At 39.4% G+C, this 19243-nt stretch overlaps 1 protein-coding gene across 1 annotated transcript in view; it reads right to left on the bottom strand.

The window, feature by feature from the left end:
* The window catches only part of EDA (ectodysplasin A), a 169423-nt gene that overhangs the window by 93083 nt on the left and 57097 nt on the right, over positions 1–19243 (bottom strand). The gene's annotated exons all lie outside the window — the stretch shown is intronic.

Raw genomic sequence — 19243 nt, 5'->3', positions numbered from 1 at the left:
TGCAGAACTAGGCACCAAATGAGTTTGAATTTATTTATATTGGCAGAAAGAAGGGGAAATCAACAAGTTATAGGTCTGGTTATTTAGGGAATATTACGATAGTGTGCAGTGGTAATTTTTCAAATGGTTTCCAAATAGCCAATCTCTCTTATGCTTGTCTCTTTCCATTGTTAGAGATGGAATCAGAGTTGCAGAAATTCATAAATTAAGCCCAAGAACCCTTCCTTCTCCTTGTTTCTCATCATACATATAGTCATCTATGGCTTCTATTATTTGTTCTGAGAAGTCTCGTTTTCAGAATGTCAAATATAACTTTTAAAAAAACTGAATGAATAGTATTTTTCTTCCTATTAATACTCTTTATAAAACAAGGCAACTTTATAAAGATGCACAGCATGTTAATAATTAACAAGCGGCCTAGACTACACAAATTTCATATTTTCAATACATTTTAATCTTTACAGTTTTATGTATTTACAAAGAAATACCACTAACTGCCTCAATTTTTTTTTAAATGGACTCATCAAATTAAAAAGTAGGGATAGTGGTTTTCTCTTTCCATGCAATAAGCTTTTATTTTTATTTTGTTTTCTCAGATGCAATTTTTAGTTTTCATAATGGAGGGCTTGTATTACCTGGACAGTATTCATGAACATTCTACAACAAAAGAGGCAATTTGGCTGCCACAACTCTTCCTTCTTTCTCAGAGTCCAGACTGCCTCTGCTAGATTGCTGCAGCACCACATTATTATCCAAGGAGATGACTTCTAAAGCTGAAACTGCATGAATAAAATAATTAATAAATAATTAATAATTAATAAAGCCATTTTAGAGGATAGGATTAATAGAATGAAAGATGCAACATAATAATTAAATGAGGAACACAGATGTTATTTTATCTGTTCTTACCTTCTTTTCCTTTATTCAGCTTTTCCTGATAAGGTTCGTGGCGGCAGCATGGAAAGTAGGGAGGACTAGACCTCTTTTTCTTCCACAATAGATTCCAACTCCTCCTCGCTGATTCCCAGGTACTCCCAGGCCACTTGGGAGATAAAATCCCTCCTGGGTATCCTGGGTTGGCTTTGGGGTCTCCTCCCCATGCCATGTGGCTGGTAGAGTTCCAAAGAAAGCCTAACAGGGGGCATCCTTATCAGGTGCCCAGACCACCTCAACTGATTCCTCTTGATCCGGAGGAGCAGTGACTCTACTCAGAGGCTCTCCTGAATAGCCAAGCTCCTCACCCTATCTCAGAGAGTATGCCCAGATACCCTGTGGAGAAACCTCATTTCTGCCGCTTGTACCTGTGTTCTTGTCCTTTCAGTCAGTACCCAAAATTCCTGACCATAGTGGAGGATGAGGATGTAGATTGACCTGTAAACCGTGAGCTTCATCCGAAAACTCAGCTCCTGCTTCGTCACCATAGATTGGTACAGCGCTCTCATCACTGCCACCACTGTACCAATCCCCTGGTCAGTCTCATGCCACCATTTACCATCACTTGTGAACAAGACCCCAGATACTTAAACTATTCCATAAGGGCAGCTGCTTCCCCTTCACCTGGAGAGAACAGTCCACTTTCTTCCAGGAAAGAACCATGATCTCTGATTTGGAGGTGTTGATTCTCATCCCAGCTGTTTCGCCCTCGGCAGCAAAGCATTCGAGTGCAAGTCTGAGATCACAGTCTGTAGAAGCAAGAAGGACATCATCATCTATAAACAACAAAGATGTCATCTCTGAGTCCCCCTAACAGATACACTCCCCAACTTGGCTGGGCCTTTATATCCTGTCCATGAATATCACAAACTGGAATGGGGACAGGATGGGATCCTTGTCGGAGTCCAATGCCCACCTTGAATGAACTTAATGCCAAGAACGTGAACACAACTCTCACACTAGGAATAGAAGGACCAGCTAGCATGCAAAAGCATCATTGACATCTCATATTCCTGCAGCACTCCCCACAGAACATCTCCGGGAACACAGTAATATGCCTTTTCCAGATCTACAAAACAAATGTAGACCATATTAGCAAACTCCCACGACCCTTTGAGTATCTGTGAGAGAGCAAAGAGCTGGTCCATTGTTCCACATTCAGGATGGAAACTGCATTGTTCCTCCTGAATCTGGGTGTAGCCTCTTCTCCAACATTCTGGCATAGGCTTTGCCAGGGAGGCTGAGGAGTGTGATCCCTCTGTAGCTGGAACACACCTTCTCGTCTCCTTTCTTAAAGATTGGGACCACTACCCTGGTTTGCCAATTCTGAGGTATTGCTCCTGCCTTCCATTCAACACTGAAGAGGCGCGTTAACCACGATACCCCAACACTGTCCAGTGCAATATCTCCAGATGAATCTCGTTCACCCCTGTTGCCTTATCACTGCAAAGGCACTTTACTGCCGCAGCAATCTCATCAACAGAAATAGATCTGATCCCACTGAGGGTTTCCGGCACTGTCTCCTGAAAGGAGGGCATGTCCATTGGGTTGAGGAGTTCCTCAAAGTGCTCCTTCCACCTCTCAATAATCTTCTCAGTTATGGTCAGCGTTTCACCACCCTTGCTGAGAACAACCTGGGCAACATCCCGCCGACCCCTCCTAAGGCAATGAATGGTTTGCCAGAACACCTTTGAGGCCACTCGGTAGTCATTATCCATGGTCTTTCCAAACTCCTCCCAAAACCAGGCTTTTACTTCAATGATCACCACAGCTGCAGTCCTTCTAGCCAGCCAGTACCTCTCAGCTGTATTAAGAGTCTGATTCACAAGTATTTCTCGGAAGGTCTCCTTCTTTGCCTTGACAGCTTCCCTCACCCGTGGTGTCCACCAGCGGATTCTAGAGTTGCCACCATGAGAGGCACCAACCACCTTCAGGCCACAGCTTTTCATGACTGCCTCAATGACTGAAGCCCTGAACCTGGTCCACTCAGAATCAATGTCCAAGACCTTGCCCGGAATGCAGAAGTTCTTCTGGAAGTCAGAATTGAAGTCTTTCCTCAGTAGGTCCTCCACCAGATGTTCCCAGGTGACCTGCACTGCTCATCTGGGCCTCCCATGCATCAGATCCAACTCACCACCAAGTAGTGATCAGTTGACAGCTCCTGTTCTGACAGAATGTGCCCTCTCTATGAGAATTACAAATTTACAGGTAAGGAACCTAATTTTCTTTCTTTCATTCAACCACAGATATCAACATGTGTGATATGTTTGATTAAAACCACTGAGAGATTGAGTATAGGAGGTTTTTGAGCATTTAAGATCCCAGTGAAGGTAAAATAAGGCACATGACTTTGTCCACTCTGTGTTGACAGACTTTGAAGCCCATCAAACACAAAAAAAATGAAAAAGTGGATGCATCCAGAATCTGCAGATTGTCATATTTATGAATGTAAGGAACACACCCATCTGTGAGGACAATACAATTTGGTCAGCATTATAAGTGCTTTCCCTAATTTTATTTTCTCAAGCTATTTTGTCACTTTAAAGAAATGGGAGAAAGGCATTCATGAGTACAACTGTCCAAAGAAAGGAGGAAGTGTCTGTCTTCCATTCTCATGGTAGCCATTGCTAAGATCAAAATATGGGTAGGTTCTTGTTTTAAGTTGCAAACAAGAGTTGGTGAGAAAATGTGAATAGCAAACAAAAAATGTCAAGAACTCCTCCTGTAATTTTCCAAACATCTATAGTTGCAAATAAATCTAGACGGGAAGGAACACTACTTGGTGGACAGAACTGTTTAGGATGCACTATCAGAGTATTAAAAAAAGTTAGTACCAATTATTCGTTCAAGAAGAATTAAATGATTTAGGAATATTGCACTGGTCACTGAATTTGTATGAGCAAAATATCAACAGGCATATGAACTGCAGATATTGGGAGACTACAACATGAGCAGAACACTGGGGGGTTAGGGGGAAGGATTAAAAACAAGATTTTTAGATATTGGAATAATGGTAGCATTACCAGACAAAATAAAAACTGGCTCCAAGATGGATAAAACTCAGAGGTAATGTCAAAGAGGTCTTGTTTTGTCTAAATAATGAATTAACATTATCACAGTTTTTGGACTATGTGGAGATAAGTTTCTTTAACGTACATTTTCAGAAATAGATAATAAAGATGTAAATATCTTCTTCCTTCAACTGGGTTCTCAAGACCATCAATTTTGATGCCAGATATGAATAAGTTAGTATTACTTGAGTTGCACAGCTTAAGAGTGATAAAAGTTATCAAGTCTAATGGGAAATGTAAGGTAGAATTCCTGAGATCAACGAAGCATAGAGAAGGTGATAAAGGGGTGATATTTCTTGAATTAGTTACAAAATATTTTGTTTTCTGAATCTTGTTTCCGTTAGAGATATAGATTGAAAGAAGATAAAATCCACCTCTCTTTGCAGGAATTACAAAATTACTTGAAGAAAATAATGAGATGATGCTCTGAGGTTACTAGTGGGAGTATGGCTCCTATATCTGGATATAATTTAAAAAAAAATATGTTAGAATTTTATAAGGGATGAGAAGAAATCTCTTATTTCCTTAAACTGATTCCTAAAGCAGCAAATTATGGGATGTCCTTTGCAGCACATTGGAAAACCAAGAAATACAGAGTTAAGATGACTCTTTCCATGCAACTCTGACTTTGTCCCTATGGGGAAGACGATAGGTACTGGGAATACATTCACCTTCCCAAATTAAATAAGCTATTTTCCCTTTGTACAATGCAACTCCAAATCGGCATGAGTTAAAGAGTCTAATGGATCCTCACAGGGCTCTGTGCAGTACCATTGATCTGGAGAGTACTTGCTGCTGGTTGGAAAAGGCTGAGGGAGGTGTAAAACACTATAATCTCTCTGAAGGAATTTTTTAGGGCAGAAACCAAAGCTATGGTTGTGTTGCAGTGTTGTATGGGAAGTGTGACCTTAACTCTGCATTTCCTGATTTGCCAGTGTTGAATTTTGGGACTTATACTCATGTCTTGGAAGTGCATGAGGAGCACAGGACAGTACTGAGCACCAACAACCTTAACTTTACATTAATGAAATAGTTTTTTGCATGTGATTCGCACTATACATTGTTGTTTGAGTTGCTAAAAGAGACAGTCTGTGTAGGCATCTATACTGCCACATTGAAAAAACAACCTTTTCCTGTCCATAAAAAAATGGCTGTAAAGACTGTGTGCTAGACTGAGTGCATCTTTACTTTGGTAAAAGGATTTTTCATTCCTACTGAAAGAGCAAGACTGGAAAAGCAGATTTCCAGTCAGATGAACCCTTGCAAGCTCTCTGGGGGATTCTTAGTCCAATAACTTAGTTCAACTGAAAAGGATATGAATGGTGTTACCGTGATAAGACTGAGTGGGAAAAGTGAAAAGCTCAATATGCCATAATAACTGGAAATTAATTCCAAATAATTAATGTATTGCTTACACATTAAATATTTTTCATGTTCAAGACTTGTCTCAATTAACATTTATACACACAGAGTGACACTACAGTAGACTACAAGAAGTGTAGCAAGATATTTGCATAGCTCTTTAGTTGCTGGTTCGCCTTCTATAGTAGGACTTCACTAATAAATGTGGATTACAAAATTTCCAAATAAATTTGTTTTGGGACTCTGAAGTGACCAAAGTATGTTTAGAAGGAGTGCATTAGATAGTTCACAGCCTTCATGTTTAATTAATTTGATGAGAGATTCTATTTAGCTAGATCCTGCTATTTTTAATGCCAATTCCCATGCCAGTGGGAACAAAGTTCATGATTTTGTGGGGGATGACTATTGCTATAAATTACATTTAGCAAATTATCTGTTCAAGATAAGATATACTACTGCCTAGCTAACCCAATCCTCTGCAGACAATTGGCTTCTAAATTGACACTAGTCTTATACAAATAGCATTCATATCTCCAACAGCGTGAATTCTTTCAGTAAATTTTCCACAACTGCTCCTTAAAGCTAAGTGATCCCAAATTCTTAAACAAAATGTTCCCAACGGCTTATTTTTAAGGCATTTCAGCAACCATCATCCTTCAGAGGTGAGACTTAATAAGGTGCACTCACTACACTATGTATGAGAGGGAGAGAGTGAACGCCCATCAAAAAGGAAACAGAGAGAGGGCCTGCTACACTTGAAGAAATTGTTCAGCCTGCTGGCTGGAAATGGGAACCCCACCTGGGCTCATCAAGGCACGTGTATGAAAGCAGCTCGAAAGTTCTCAGAGGCAAGGGGGAAATGGTTTCACACCTTCTACTATAGGCAGGTAATAAAGCCAGAGAATCCGAGACCAAGTGGCATGAGGAACCTGGAAAAATACCTACTTTATCCCCACGAAGGAACCAGAATTCTTGTCAGAGACTAAGTTAAAACTGGTGATTTTCCTTCTGTGTTTTGGTTGCTCTTATGGATGCAGTGAGTTTGACTGGGCTGACAGTGGACACTTCCTTTGGAACCAACCTGAGAAAACCCTTGGTCTCCCCTCCCTGGAAACAGACAGAGCAGAGGCACTCCATGCCAAAAGACATGATCATTAAAAAGACAGTGTTTGTTTGTTTTTCTTTATTTGTAGATGCCTGATGCAGCAGCCCGAAGTCACCCTTGTACAGCTGCCAAGAATATGTTGATGCTGCTATGAACACAGCATTACAGTTTTACCAAAACCAACAGTCATCACCGAACATTCATATCAGCCAAAAGGAAAAGGAATTTAAGAATCAACGCTTCCTTATCTGCATCAAATACAAACAAATGAAGCAAGAACCTTCACATAGTTGCACACCACCACTCTTCATCTCATTCCCTAAACTATCAACCCACCAACTGCTAACTATTTGACTCTCAACCCAAAATGGTACCCATTTTGAAGATGTCTGGCTTATCTAAGTAGCTAGGAAGATTCTACATTCATATGCCTGGGAGTTGTACTTGAATCATTTCACAGAAGCTTTTGCTTCGATATTAACATTGTAAGCTTTTGTGATACAGTATTACGATAACTACAGCAACAGGTTAACTTTAATGGTTTTCACTAAGTGTGTGTTGGGTGCAGAATTCTAATGGACATGGATTGTTGTGAAAACCCCAAACTACGTAAAGTCCTTATTCAAATTCAATGCCATGATTTAGGTTTGCACACATTCCTCTATTACACTTTACCTGCTACAGTGACCAGTCATGTGAACATTGCTAGTTATCTGTCCATTTGGTAGAACTATATCGTTTTCATGTTTATCACAAATATGAACAGCAGAAAACTGACTGTTGTAAACATGGAATAGCCGTTTCCTCTCATGGTGAATAATGCACTCTGATTTTACTAAATAATTGGGAACTGAGAGTAATGGGTTACATGATATAGCACATAAATACATTGGCTTTTTACTTACAGAAGTATGGTTCAACACAAATTAAAAGTTATCTCTTTAATGAATTTTATGCTCTAAATACAGTCACTGGTAGACATTTCTACATATTACAAAACCATAATATGCTAACAAGATTGACTGTATCTGTTCAGGACTAATGTGCATTTCTAGAACTGTGGGCTAAGCTACACTGCAAGTGTTACCAGACTTACTTTTCTAAGCATTACAAATTCCCCAAATTTTCTCCCTTTCTTTTTTTTTTTTTTTTTTTTTTTTTTAAATTGACCACAGGGCAACTGTCTAATAATTTGAACATAAGCTAAGCAAAAATTCATGGTTTGATATGATAACATCAGCAACTGCATTTTGAGATCAACCGTGTGAGTTAAATTATCAAAATCGAGGTTCCTCTGCAATAAAACATGCAGCCTTTGTTTGTGGGTGCAAGGAGCAATAATAATATAACTCTCTTCCTTTACCTTTCCTGAGACAAGGGCTACTTTTTCTTTAGGAGGACAAACTATATATTTTAACATGTCAAACAAGCAAGTATAGAGTTAGGCAAGATGTTGTATAGTACTAATAAACTTCATCCTAAGCAACTTCTTAGTATATAAGGATGCACTATAACAGAATAGCCAGATGCTTCTCCTCAGCCACTGCAATCCAGATGGTGCGCAGCTGTTTGACAGCTGTCTTTTAACAAGCTCTTTTGCATGATAAAGTCACTGGAGAAATGTTCATTTCCAGAAAAACTTGAAGTGACAGTTTCTTTTTTCTCATTTAAAGATTTTTACTTTGTGATACAGAAATGCAAAATATTTCATGTAACACCTTTCATTTCAGTTTATCAACATATACAAATATTTAGGCCCCTGCCCTTCAACTGGATAGGTATACCAGATCTGCAGGACTAGGAGCTAGTTAATTAACCCTCTGAATACCCAAGTGATAATTGACTTCATTTTACAGAGAGGGAAAACTGAGGTGCAGAAAGGTTAACTAAACTTTGAGGAAGTCAGAGGAAAAATTTATTTTTATTTTTTTACATAAACAGTATTGCCAGCTCCAGATTCAACACATAAAATTAAATTAAATTAAATACAAAATTTAGATTTTAATAAACAAGATACTTTTTAAAACTGCAATCTGTTTAAGCCTTTCAAGCATACTACATACCACTGATTTGTGCCTGATCATTTAAATTTCAAGAGAACAGCTAAAAATGCAGGCCTTCCTATTGGCTGCTCTGAGGTAGATTCCACTTATTCTCTAAGGATGTGGAGCATTGCCATTCTATATTTTTCATTCCCCTCCCTCATCACTATCCTGTTTGTCTTCTTTCCTTGTTGCACTTCCTGCTCCACTCACATTTACCCTTCACATTGCCCTGACCTCTTGTCCCTCCATATTTTTCCTCCTTTTACCCTTACACCATGCCATTCATTTTCCCTTTTTACCACCATTTCCCTCTGTCTCCTCCTACCCGACTTAATTCTCCTGCCCTGCTCTACATTCCTTTGTGTTTCTCCTTATTTTCCTGTCCAGTTTCCTAACAAAAGAATCCAGGAAATGATAGCTATCTTTACTAGAGTCATCTTCATTTCCACAAGCAAAAGGATCAGAAAAATAGAGGATATCTTGACTAGAAGCAGCTTGCGGCTTTTATTGCACAGAAATTAGTGAGGAACGGGAGCTGTTTTGAACAAAGGCATATTTCACATTTTGATGTCAGCAACTGAGAGATCATGAGAAACAAACCCACCAAATATTGGAAAATTTGCAATAAAACTATCAGAGCTACCAACTCTGTATCAGTAACCTTCAAACAAGAAATTCTAAAAAATACACTGCTGATAGTACTCTGTGTTCCAACTAGTTTCAACTTTAAGGCTAGAAGGGGCTATCATGATCATCTAGTCTGACCTCCTGCACATTGCAGGCTGCAGAACTTTACACACTATTTTCACTAGTTTAAATCTGCAAATGACCTGTGACCCAGGCTGCAGAGGAAGGTGAAAAATCCCCAGGGTCGCTGCCAATCTGGTCTAGGTGAAAATTCCTTCCTGATCCTAAATATGGAGATATGTTAGACCCTGAGAACGTGGGCAAGATCCAGCAGCCAGATACCTGGGACATCGCAGGGATGAGAATGCGGAGTCTGAGCTGTTTGAGAACTCATGGATGGAGGACCCTCTAGTAGCCTTATGGACCTCCTCATAAGTTGTGTGTGAGCTCTCTGCCCACAAAGTCACTACTCTTTTCACAGAGTGCATGGGAATGAGAGAAGTTGTACCTGGGGGCAGATGGGTTTGAATGCCTCTACTATACACACACCTTTATTCCTCTGTGCTCTGTTCACATCTAACATGCATTTTACTTCTTTAGGAGTTTGGATTCATCCAGAAGGAAAGTAACACCACTTTTTATGAGGAAGAGTATGATAACCTTGGAGATGGAGGCCTGGGTTAGTTCACAGAACTACCATCTTTGATAGAACAAGTAACTGAGGTTCCCTGAGAGCACACCAAACTCTGAAGCTCTCTTGAACAAAGAGGTGGTGAGTGGAAAAGGTAGTTTCAGTGAGAAATGGAAGACTGAATTTGACATTCTGTTTTGGTTTGAATTTGGTTTTATTAGGGCTTGGAGTATAGAAAGATCAAGATCCTGACAGAAATCTACAGATTGCTAAAGGACCGATAAGAGTAATGGGTCCTGGGAATTGGTTATGTAATGACAGTAATGAGAGAGTCTCATGAGTTTCTTACAATGCAATATGCCAGCAGTTTCTGACTTGTCTTTCTAAGAAGAATTGACCCTGAGCCATAGAGTCAGGCCATTTTGTCAAAAACACTAGAATGTCCTTTGCTTCAGTTGGCTTTGCCTTGATGAGTGTCCTTTGTAATACCAAACATCTAAACCTCAAATGATACACAGACATCACTTATGAATTTCCTCTGACATGGTAGGAGGGTGATTATCACCTTCTGAGACTGAATGACTGGAGTTCCTTCCTCTCAGCTTGCCAGCTGACAGGTTAAGCAGCAAACTGGATTTTGTGCAACAGGATAGGTCCTTGTTGCACTATGGTGTGTGCTGGGAGGTTGAGAGGAGGCTCTAGTTGTATTTAAATCAGATCTGAAAACCAAAACCTGAGAGCTAAAAGAAAAGGTGATTATGATCACTATGGCATGTTCCTACACAATCTTCTTTACCGTCTTTACTCTCAGTGACAGGGATAGGGGGTGATGAGAAGACATAAAAGTGGCCTTTAAGACCCTTCTGAGACAAGAGGACCCCGTCTCTGCCTTTGAGTCTCTCCCTCACATAGTAACTCTTTTGGTTTTCCAACTGAACTTGTATACAAATAGGTTCACTAGTAGACTTACAATCTGATTTGCAATGCACTGAAAGGCTAGATGGTCTAGACTGCATTCCCTCAGATCTAAATGTGTCTTGCTGAGCCAGCTGACCTTGACTTTCCTTTGGTGTAGAACCCTGAAGAATAGAGCAAGAGCTGTCCAGGATAAGAATAAGGCTACTTCTTTAAGCAGTACTGAAAGTTTTCTGCCTTCTTAGCAGTTAGATACGCACACTATGTGTCAGAGATTCAGGGCAACTGCAACTGTTTCCCCCTCCACAGCCCAGCAAGGGCATCCACTTAAAGGTTTTCAGCTCCCAGCTGTCACCTCTCTTGGACAGAGACTCATGTCTCTCTCCCTCCTGAGTGGGGGCTTTAAGGTTGCACAGCTCCCAGGATTATACTATGATATCCCTAACAAGCCAGACTGCCTAAACAAGCCAGTGACTGTGTTTTGCTTTCTCTCCAAAGGCATTGGCTAGTGTATCGCCTGCAGTTGTAAGTTACCACACAGCTCCTTCTAAGCAACATGTTTATTCTTAAGGTGAAAACATATTAAAACAATAAAACAAAGTATATTCTAAAACATACATCCTAAAAAGTTTACCAGAAGTCACCATCATTGCCAACCTACAGCTCTGGTATGTTTTGATCCTTCGAAAGCAAGCATTGTGGTTATATGTTCATATCCGTCCTAGATTCAGAACCAGAACAAAATGTTGGGCAGATCAGTAGTTTCTTTATACAGTTAGGGCCTTTGATCTCTAGCTTCTGTAACAGACAGTCAGCAGATAACCCTTGCCTCAGAGCATAGCTTCAACTGGAGTATCACTGGAGTTGGGTAATTTTTCTTTACCCTCTCCCTAGGGAATCCCCAGGAAATTCACCTAGCACCCCAGAGAGATTACACACAATCCTGGCCCACAATAATATATAAATAAGGTTAATGCAATAAGGCCTTCAAGGATATTGCAGGAAATTGCCGTATATGTCACCTGTTTCTAAAGAACCATGGAAAAGGTGAGCTTGATGGTCCATAGCATGGGACTGATTATGCTCTGTCTCCTGCTTGGGCCACCTCTTCACCCCTTGCCAAGTAATACTGGAGTCCAGATATGTTCCCCCTACATGAGATCTGGTATCTGAGACTCACTAGCCTTGGAACTGAATCACATTTTATCTTAGGACAGGTATGTTAATATTTGGCAAATCAGATGTTATCTTCTTCCGTCTCTCTTCTGAAATAAAGATGGTCTTGGATAATAACTTAGAGTTCTGTGAGGGCTATAATCGATCCTTCAGCTTGATCAATTAAAGCCATGTTACTGAAGGCTGCTGGGCCCTATATAACATAATGAGAAGGTTGTCAGACAAGGGTAGACGAATATCCCTTTTACTTGACAAAGCAATGAGATGGTATTTGTGAATACCTATGTAGAAGTTATGAGTGCAAAAAGGGAGTATTCTATATGGAAAATGCTTCTCATTTTAGCAGAAATTAAAATATGTCTGGGTGACTATCCTTGATCATGTCTTCAGAAGGTCTTGAGGAGGTTTATTTTCATATTCTGAAGATTTCTGATGATAATGCTGAAATGATGGATTTCAGTTTTTTCATCTGGAATATTGATCTCCTCATGGACTTCAGACTTGAGGTCTAAAATAGATTGCATGTCATTGTGTCTCTTCCTACCACAAAGAATCCTGTGCCCTTACTAAAATAGCTGTCTCTCTATGGAACTAGTTCTATCATTCCAATGAGTAGGAGATGGACTATTTCACCCTTCATCTCCAATTTGTCCACATCCTTTCTGTAATGGGGGACCCAAAGCTGGACAATACTCCAAATGTGGCCTCACCAGTGCTGAATAGAGGGGAATAATCACTTTCCTCCATCTGCTGGCAATGCTCCTACTAATGCAGCTCAATATGCCATTAGCCTTCCTGGCAATAAGGGCACACTGTTGACTCATATCCAGCTTCTTGTCCACTGTAACCCCCAGGTCCTTTTCTGCAGAACTGCTGCCTAGCCAGTCGGTTCCCAGTCTGTAGAATGGGATTCTTCCATCCTAGGTGCAGGATTCTGCACTTATCCTTGTTGAACCTCATCAGATTTTTTGTGGCCCAATCGTTCAATTTGTCTAAGTCACTTTGTATTCTACGCCTACCCTCCAGCGTATCTACCACTCCCACCCCTCCCCCAACTTAGTGCCATCTACAAACTTGCTGGGGGTGCAATCCACTCCATCCTCCAGATTATTAATGAAAATGTTGAATAAAACCAGCCCCAGCACGGGCAGCTCCAGCCTCTTAGACATGCAAGCAGTGGCGTGATGGCAGAGGGCTCTGGTACTGGTTGGGGCAGCTCAACTCAGGTAAAAGGTTCTCCAACAACTGCATGAGGCACGCACACACATCTATGGCAGAATGGGCATATGCAATCACTTGAAAGAGAACAGGAATCTCTTCCTCCTGGCTGCTACTGGGAGGGTGTGGCACCTTGCCTTCCTCTGAGATTCAGGAGGCTGTGACACTTTCCTACCTGCTCTACTAACTGGGAACATGGGTCCCATGCCTCAGGGAAGAGTTTGGGGGGAACCCCACTCCCACAAAACATTCTTATACCTCCAGCTTCCATTCTGCTGATCTTGGCCTAGTCTCAGCAGGTCACATGGAAGAGTTCTTCAGCCAAGTGTCATGGTGTGGATTTGTCCATATGCCTGTTGGGAGCTAGTTTCACTTCAGTTTGCTATCTACCATTTCTGAGGGGTAGGGGATAGTGGGGAGAGGGAAGAATACTGTCCTTCAAACCCTCCTCAGAAAACCAAAAGAAAAACTGAGTTTAGCAGTGTTGAGGGGGAAAAAACCCCAACCAAACCAACCAAAAACAAGACTCAAAATCAATGAAGAAAGAGACCTTTAGTTAAAAACCTTTTTAAAACAACATGAAACCTCTCCTACAAAGGAGACCTGGAGTCTGTTGAAAGTGTCGCTTGAAGGCAGAAAATTCTGGGGAGTTCTTCCTGAGGAGTGGCCCTAAGCCCAGACAGATAGCAAAGATCTTATCTGTTCCCAGTTGCCATGGAGTTGGGGAACACCTGACTATGAAAACTGTGATAAATGGAAGAGACTGCAAATATCCTATCTAGGTTCTTATATGGTCACCAATCACAAAAGTATCTGAGCACCTATTCTAGCATGATTTTAGATCAGTGGGCCACTGTCTTGTTTAGTTTGACCAAAAACCCAGGGAAGGCTCTTCAAGACTGAGTTAAACACAATGTGATCTTTACCCAATACTATGTAGTGGTTCTGAGTTTTACATGTCACGTGTGCAGGCAAAACTGTAGAGGTCACCAGCTTATCTTGCAAAGATCCACAACTAATGTGCAGGAGAGATAATCACATGACTAATACTGCAATAAATAAAAATAAAGAAAAATGCATTTTGACAAAAGCAGCAAGATAATCATTTGCTGGTTCAGTGTATCTAGATTCCTTGACACAACAGGTAATAGAGAGAGAGAGAAAAAGCAACATTAACACAGGAACATATCTCCCATCTCACCTGGAAAGTTTAAAAAAAATGGAGAGAATCAAAGTCTGGATTACACTGAAAAGGTGATTTTTTTTATATGTAGTTTTTCTTCTGTTCCCTTGCTATTATTTCAAAGTCTAAAGTCATTTTCTGCAAGAGATCCTGAGGGTTCCTTAATAGTCATAACAATTTTTGTGAATATTGACATATATGACAAGTAATACCTACTGCCTGCAAGAGGTTTCAATTAGCTCCTCCTTCAGAGAGATAGGAGAAAGTGTGAGTAAACATATGTCACTAAAAAGAACCTGGCTGAAATTTACAAGGTTTAAAGTGACTGTCACACACAATTGTTTTTCTTGCAATATTAGTTATGTGATTATTTACCATTAGAAATGGATCTGAACTGAAGAGTAGCTTCAGACTTTCCTGCATTTTTGGGAAATCCAGATCTGGCTCTCATCTTCATTGATCAGGCCCATCCCTATTGGATTTATGCAATGTATGAGCAGGAATGTCAAAAAAACATGAATCATGAGTCAGTTAATGAAACAATCAATAGTGCCTATTCAAAGTATGCCCTGTAATCAGACGCAAAGTATGCAGCAAAAGCTTGTGCTTTTGAAGATTTGGACACAATTCATGTTTGTAGTCCTGATAAAACAGCAAAGTAAACATCAGCAATACTGCTACAGGATTCAACTAGAAAGCTAATGAAGAACAAAATGATAAGTATACATCCAATAAACCTGTTAATTTGAAAAAAAAAAAAAAAAAGAAATTAACAAATAGTGCATTCTGTATTTAAAGCAGCAATCAATAATACCAGTGTCAGACATGTCTACAAATGAAACTGCATATAGAACACTTTTGTTGCTTACATCTTTATTGTCACTAGTGTGAACAAATCATAATAAAGAGAGCAAAAAAAATGAGTTTTAATTAGGGTTGTATAGGATTTCATGAGGATATTCAGACTGTATGTTTTTTGCAGTAATATCAATGATTATTTCTTGAGAACAAAGGCATATAGTCTCACATTTATTATTTTGGCCTTCAATTTATACAGTGCTTAGTATCTGGAAGGTGCTCAGTAAATAAGCAATAATAACCAGTTAATCTATTTTCCATAGTAGTAATTGCAAGTTCTGTTCATCTCATGTAATTTCTTGTTCTAAACATTTTACAAAATTCACGTTAGGAAACTGAAAACATCAATCTTGTCTATATATATTGACTTGTAGAGTTTGAAAAGTTTACTGTATCCCATTAGGCTCTTTTGTATCTAAACCATTCATATAAATGGTATGAAGCCAGTAATATAATAATAATTGGACCGTGTCATAATTTTGACTTGTGTGTACTACTGATTAGAAAGGCTGAAGGGGATATTTGAAAAGCTGTATGTGTATAATATAAAAACACATCAAGCCAAAAAGCAATGAATTATCAGCCAAAGAACAAACTACTGTGGAAAGGATATAAAGGTCTAATATCTGAATTGGCTCCCAGATGATTGAGAGCCATAATATTTTAATTTTTAGAAGGATTTTCATTATCATAGGAGAGAAAGGACGTATGGACAGGATGACAAACTAAGAATATCCTCGGGAGCATAGATGCAGAGTTCCAAATAACGTTAGTTGATCTGTTTTAAGAAATCAATTATGCTTCAATTGAAGGCAAACTTTATACTGCAGATCCTGGACTGTACTTTCTTCTGGTGTTCTGTAAATATCTACCAATAGTCAGATTAGATATATTTAAAAGTAGCTTTTTTGTGCAGACGTGATGCCTATCAGCATGTCCTAACATCTACCTACTCAGTCTCGGTTTACCATTTCACCCACACACCCTAAAGTGGCTCATTTTCAAACACCTGAGTGTTGACACATCCTGTTCTGCTGAATTATGCAAAGAAGCAAGCAGCAAAAGGTTTGCTGTAAATCTTTTAATGGATTAGTTGCTATGTGTCTGGCCATGAGCTATGCTTGAAATTATACTGATACAGGTACAGAATATTATGCAAGCATCAAGCAGAACACTGAATGAAAGTTGGCAGTGATTTTTATCATAGTACAATACACTTCTGGGGCTCTTGATCTACATAATACTCCCAAACACATATAGTTGAAGGTCCCTTACTATTTTCATTAAAAGCTTCTCAAAATGTAAAAAAAGTTTAACTTTAACGCATTTTTCATTACATGTTTTTCTATGATAAGTATTCAATGGCTGGGCTATAGGAAAATAGTGATTGTTTAACTTTAAGCTATTCAAACTTGTGGGTAGGGGAGCAGCAGCAGAAGTAAAGCCAGTAGCAAGCTCTAAATCCCAGGTGCTGGTAGCCTACTGCTTTAAGTAATCCCCTAGTGAAACTCATAACCCTATACTGCCTCAGTTTTGTTGCATTCCCAATTCTCTTCTGATACCCTTTTATGCAAGAATGAAAAGAGGATAACTCACACTATCAAAAATTCTGTTAATCAATAAAGTAAGTTAAAGAAAGAATAATCTCCTGTTAGGCTGATCACACACTGGATAGCAAGGAAAGCGGCAGATTCTTCATTTAAGCTTTCCTTCTCTATTGCTCCTGTGGCCCAGCCTGATTCTCTACAGTGGCAGTGAAGTATATACCAGGCAGCTGCCTGTCTCCCTCTCTCAACTGGCATTCAAAGCTGTATGGCTGTGGCCTCCCAGCCAACAAATCACTGGTGTAGCAGCCCCTTTCTTTAAAAAATCCTTAATAAGTTAAACATGGATGGATTTGGGGGGTTAAACCAGGTAGAGGAAGGGGGAGCAATTAGGGAAGAGATGTTTGAGCTCTGAATAATATTTATATAGTATATTTATAGTAGCTATCCCACCCCCAAATTTCATTTCACCAGCCGTGTATGAAGGTATCAACATTACTTATACAACCAAGTGTTAAGCACATACTTAAGATGCACTGAAAATATTTTATGCAATATATATGTGTAACATGGGGCCCATGGATAGGTCATTAGCAGTGGGGACTCAACCCAGGACTTCTGGTTCTGAAACAATGAACTTCTCCTGTCTGAGCTAAAAGACCCTGCTCTATTAGCTCAAAGATATTGTAGTCTCAACCTTCATGCAATCCAGCCATTACTAAAGGGGGAAAGAGCATCATACTAAATATATGTTTAAATTACTCTACTACTATTATTTCTTGCTGCCTTTGCACCTGCTTAATGATACACAGAAGCCATCCTCCATTCCTGCCATTGAAGTAAATGCATGCATTTATGTGGATACATAATAACTATTATTATGCTAGCTGTCAGGAGCTTTTGCTGGGATAAATTGACTTTTAGCTTGATACCAAAAATTAAGTTGCAAAGATACTAAGATTAGAACTTCACAATAAATAATTTTACTGGAATCTAAGTTTTCAATTCCCAAATATTTCAGCCTATTCCAGGCCAAAAATCAGGTTCCTATTTAAGAACTTTCATAACATAGTGCTGAGCAAAACAGGATAATTTTATTTTTTTAAAACAGCTTAATGTTATGAATTCTAAATTAAAGTATTTTAGCAGCTAGCTCCATATCTCAAGTCCTTTTCTTCAAAACTGATTCAGGAAGATATCAGCTTTCAATCTTGAGTAGGGCTCTACGTACTTAAAAATGCAAATCAGGCCATCCAATAAAAATGAAAAATCTGTATTCATACCTCACAATCAGTATTTTTGGCTTGGAAAATCCTTCTCAATACTGAGAAACATGCCCCTGTAACAAGATCTTTTTGTAGCCTTGGGCTGGTATGGTGCTGGTTGTTTTCAGTCTGTCCTCTTTGTTTCAACTGCCTGCCTATTCAGACAAGTACAAAACTAATTCTTCTTTGTTTTTTTTCCAACATTTTAAAATTACATTACTCGATTAAAAAATGGGATAAACAAGTTATAGCATAACTCAGCATCCAAACTGATGAAATAGTGGTAGAGAAAAATTTGCAAAGACTAACACAGAGTCTTCCTTTAATTTACATTCTCCTTTTGTTTAAATATGGGTGCATAATTATAGGCCTCTCATTCAGTGGAGACCATCTTCAATTTTAATATTTTGGTAGAAACATAGCCCTGGTCTAAAATGCAATGTCATGCAAGACACTATGAGCAGAAGGTGAGATGGCAATGGGGAGCAAAGAGAAAAAAGGAAAGAGAAAAGTTAGAACAAATTCAGTGGACATAAATGACAGGAGAGGAAGGGAGAAATAAAAAGGAAAAAAGGATCTTTTAAATTTGGAGAAACATTTTATCTATGTGTAGATGTAAAAGAATAAATTATTCTAAATCTCATCCTGGGGCAAAATAAGACAGATATGTTTAAAACTCCACATGCAAAGTAGGTGTAGTGCTCCGTTGCTAAGTTTGAGCACCCTTAATATAAAAAAAGGGCAAAGAAGCCTGCTTCTCAAAATACCATTCAGTGGGTATCTTCAATTATAAGACATTTATGAAACAGTTGTTTGACTAAGAAGGATAAACCCAAATTCTCTTATTTTAGAGTCTTAAGTAGGGATGTAAATGGTAAACGGTACTCTTAATGGTAAGACTACTAATAATCAGTTAACTGGCAACACAAGCTCTCTATCTCCATGGTGACAGCGTGGGCCACAGTGGAGCAGCTGCTGCTCAGGGAGCTGAGGCATTGGTGCAGGTGCTGCAGAGCACTCCGCTGCGGAACACCGGGGCTCACAGGTCCGAGATGGGGGTCCCTCACGGAGCTGGGCTGGGGGCACCACCTGGGGGCTGAGGGGAGGGGGTGAGGTATGGGGCGGATGACACAATATTATATTGGTTAAACGGTTAATGGATATAATTTTAATAGTTTAAACAGTTACGTTTTGTAACCTATATTTACATCCTTAGTCTTAAGTAGTACCTACTAGCAGTAGGTCTGCACATTTAAATGGGAAAAAGAGAAAAAGGTCTACCCTTTACACATTCACAAACTGAAACTAGG

Source organism: Emydura macquarii, unplaced genomic scaffold (genome assembly GCF_026122565.2).
Source record: "Emydura macquarii macquarii isolate MOO-44397 ecotype Brisbane River unplaced genomic scaffold, CSIRO-AGI_Emac_v2 contig_1253, whole genome shotgun sequence".
Taxonomy (NCBI): Eukaryota; Metazoa; Chordata; order Testudines; family Chelidae; genus Emydura; species Emydura macquarii.
This window is presented reverse-complemented; position numbering and strand designations above follow the sequence as displayed.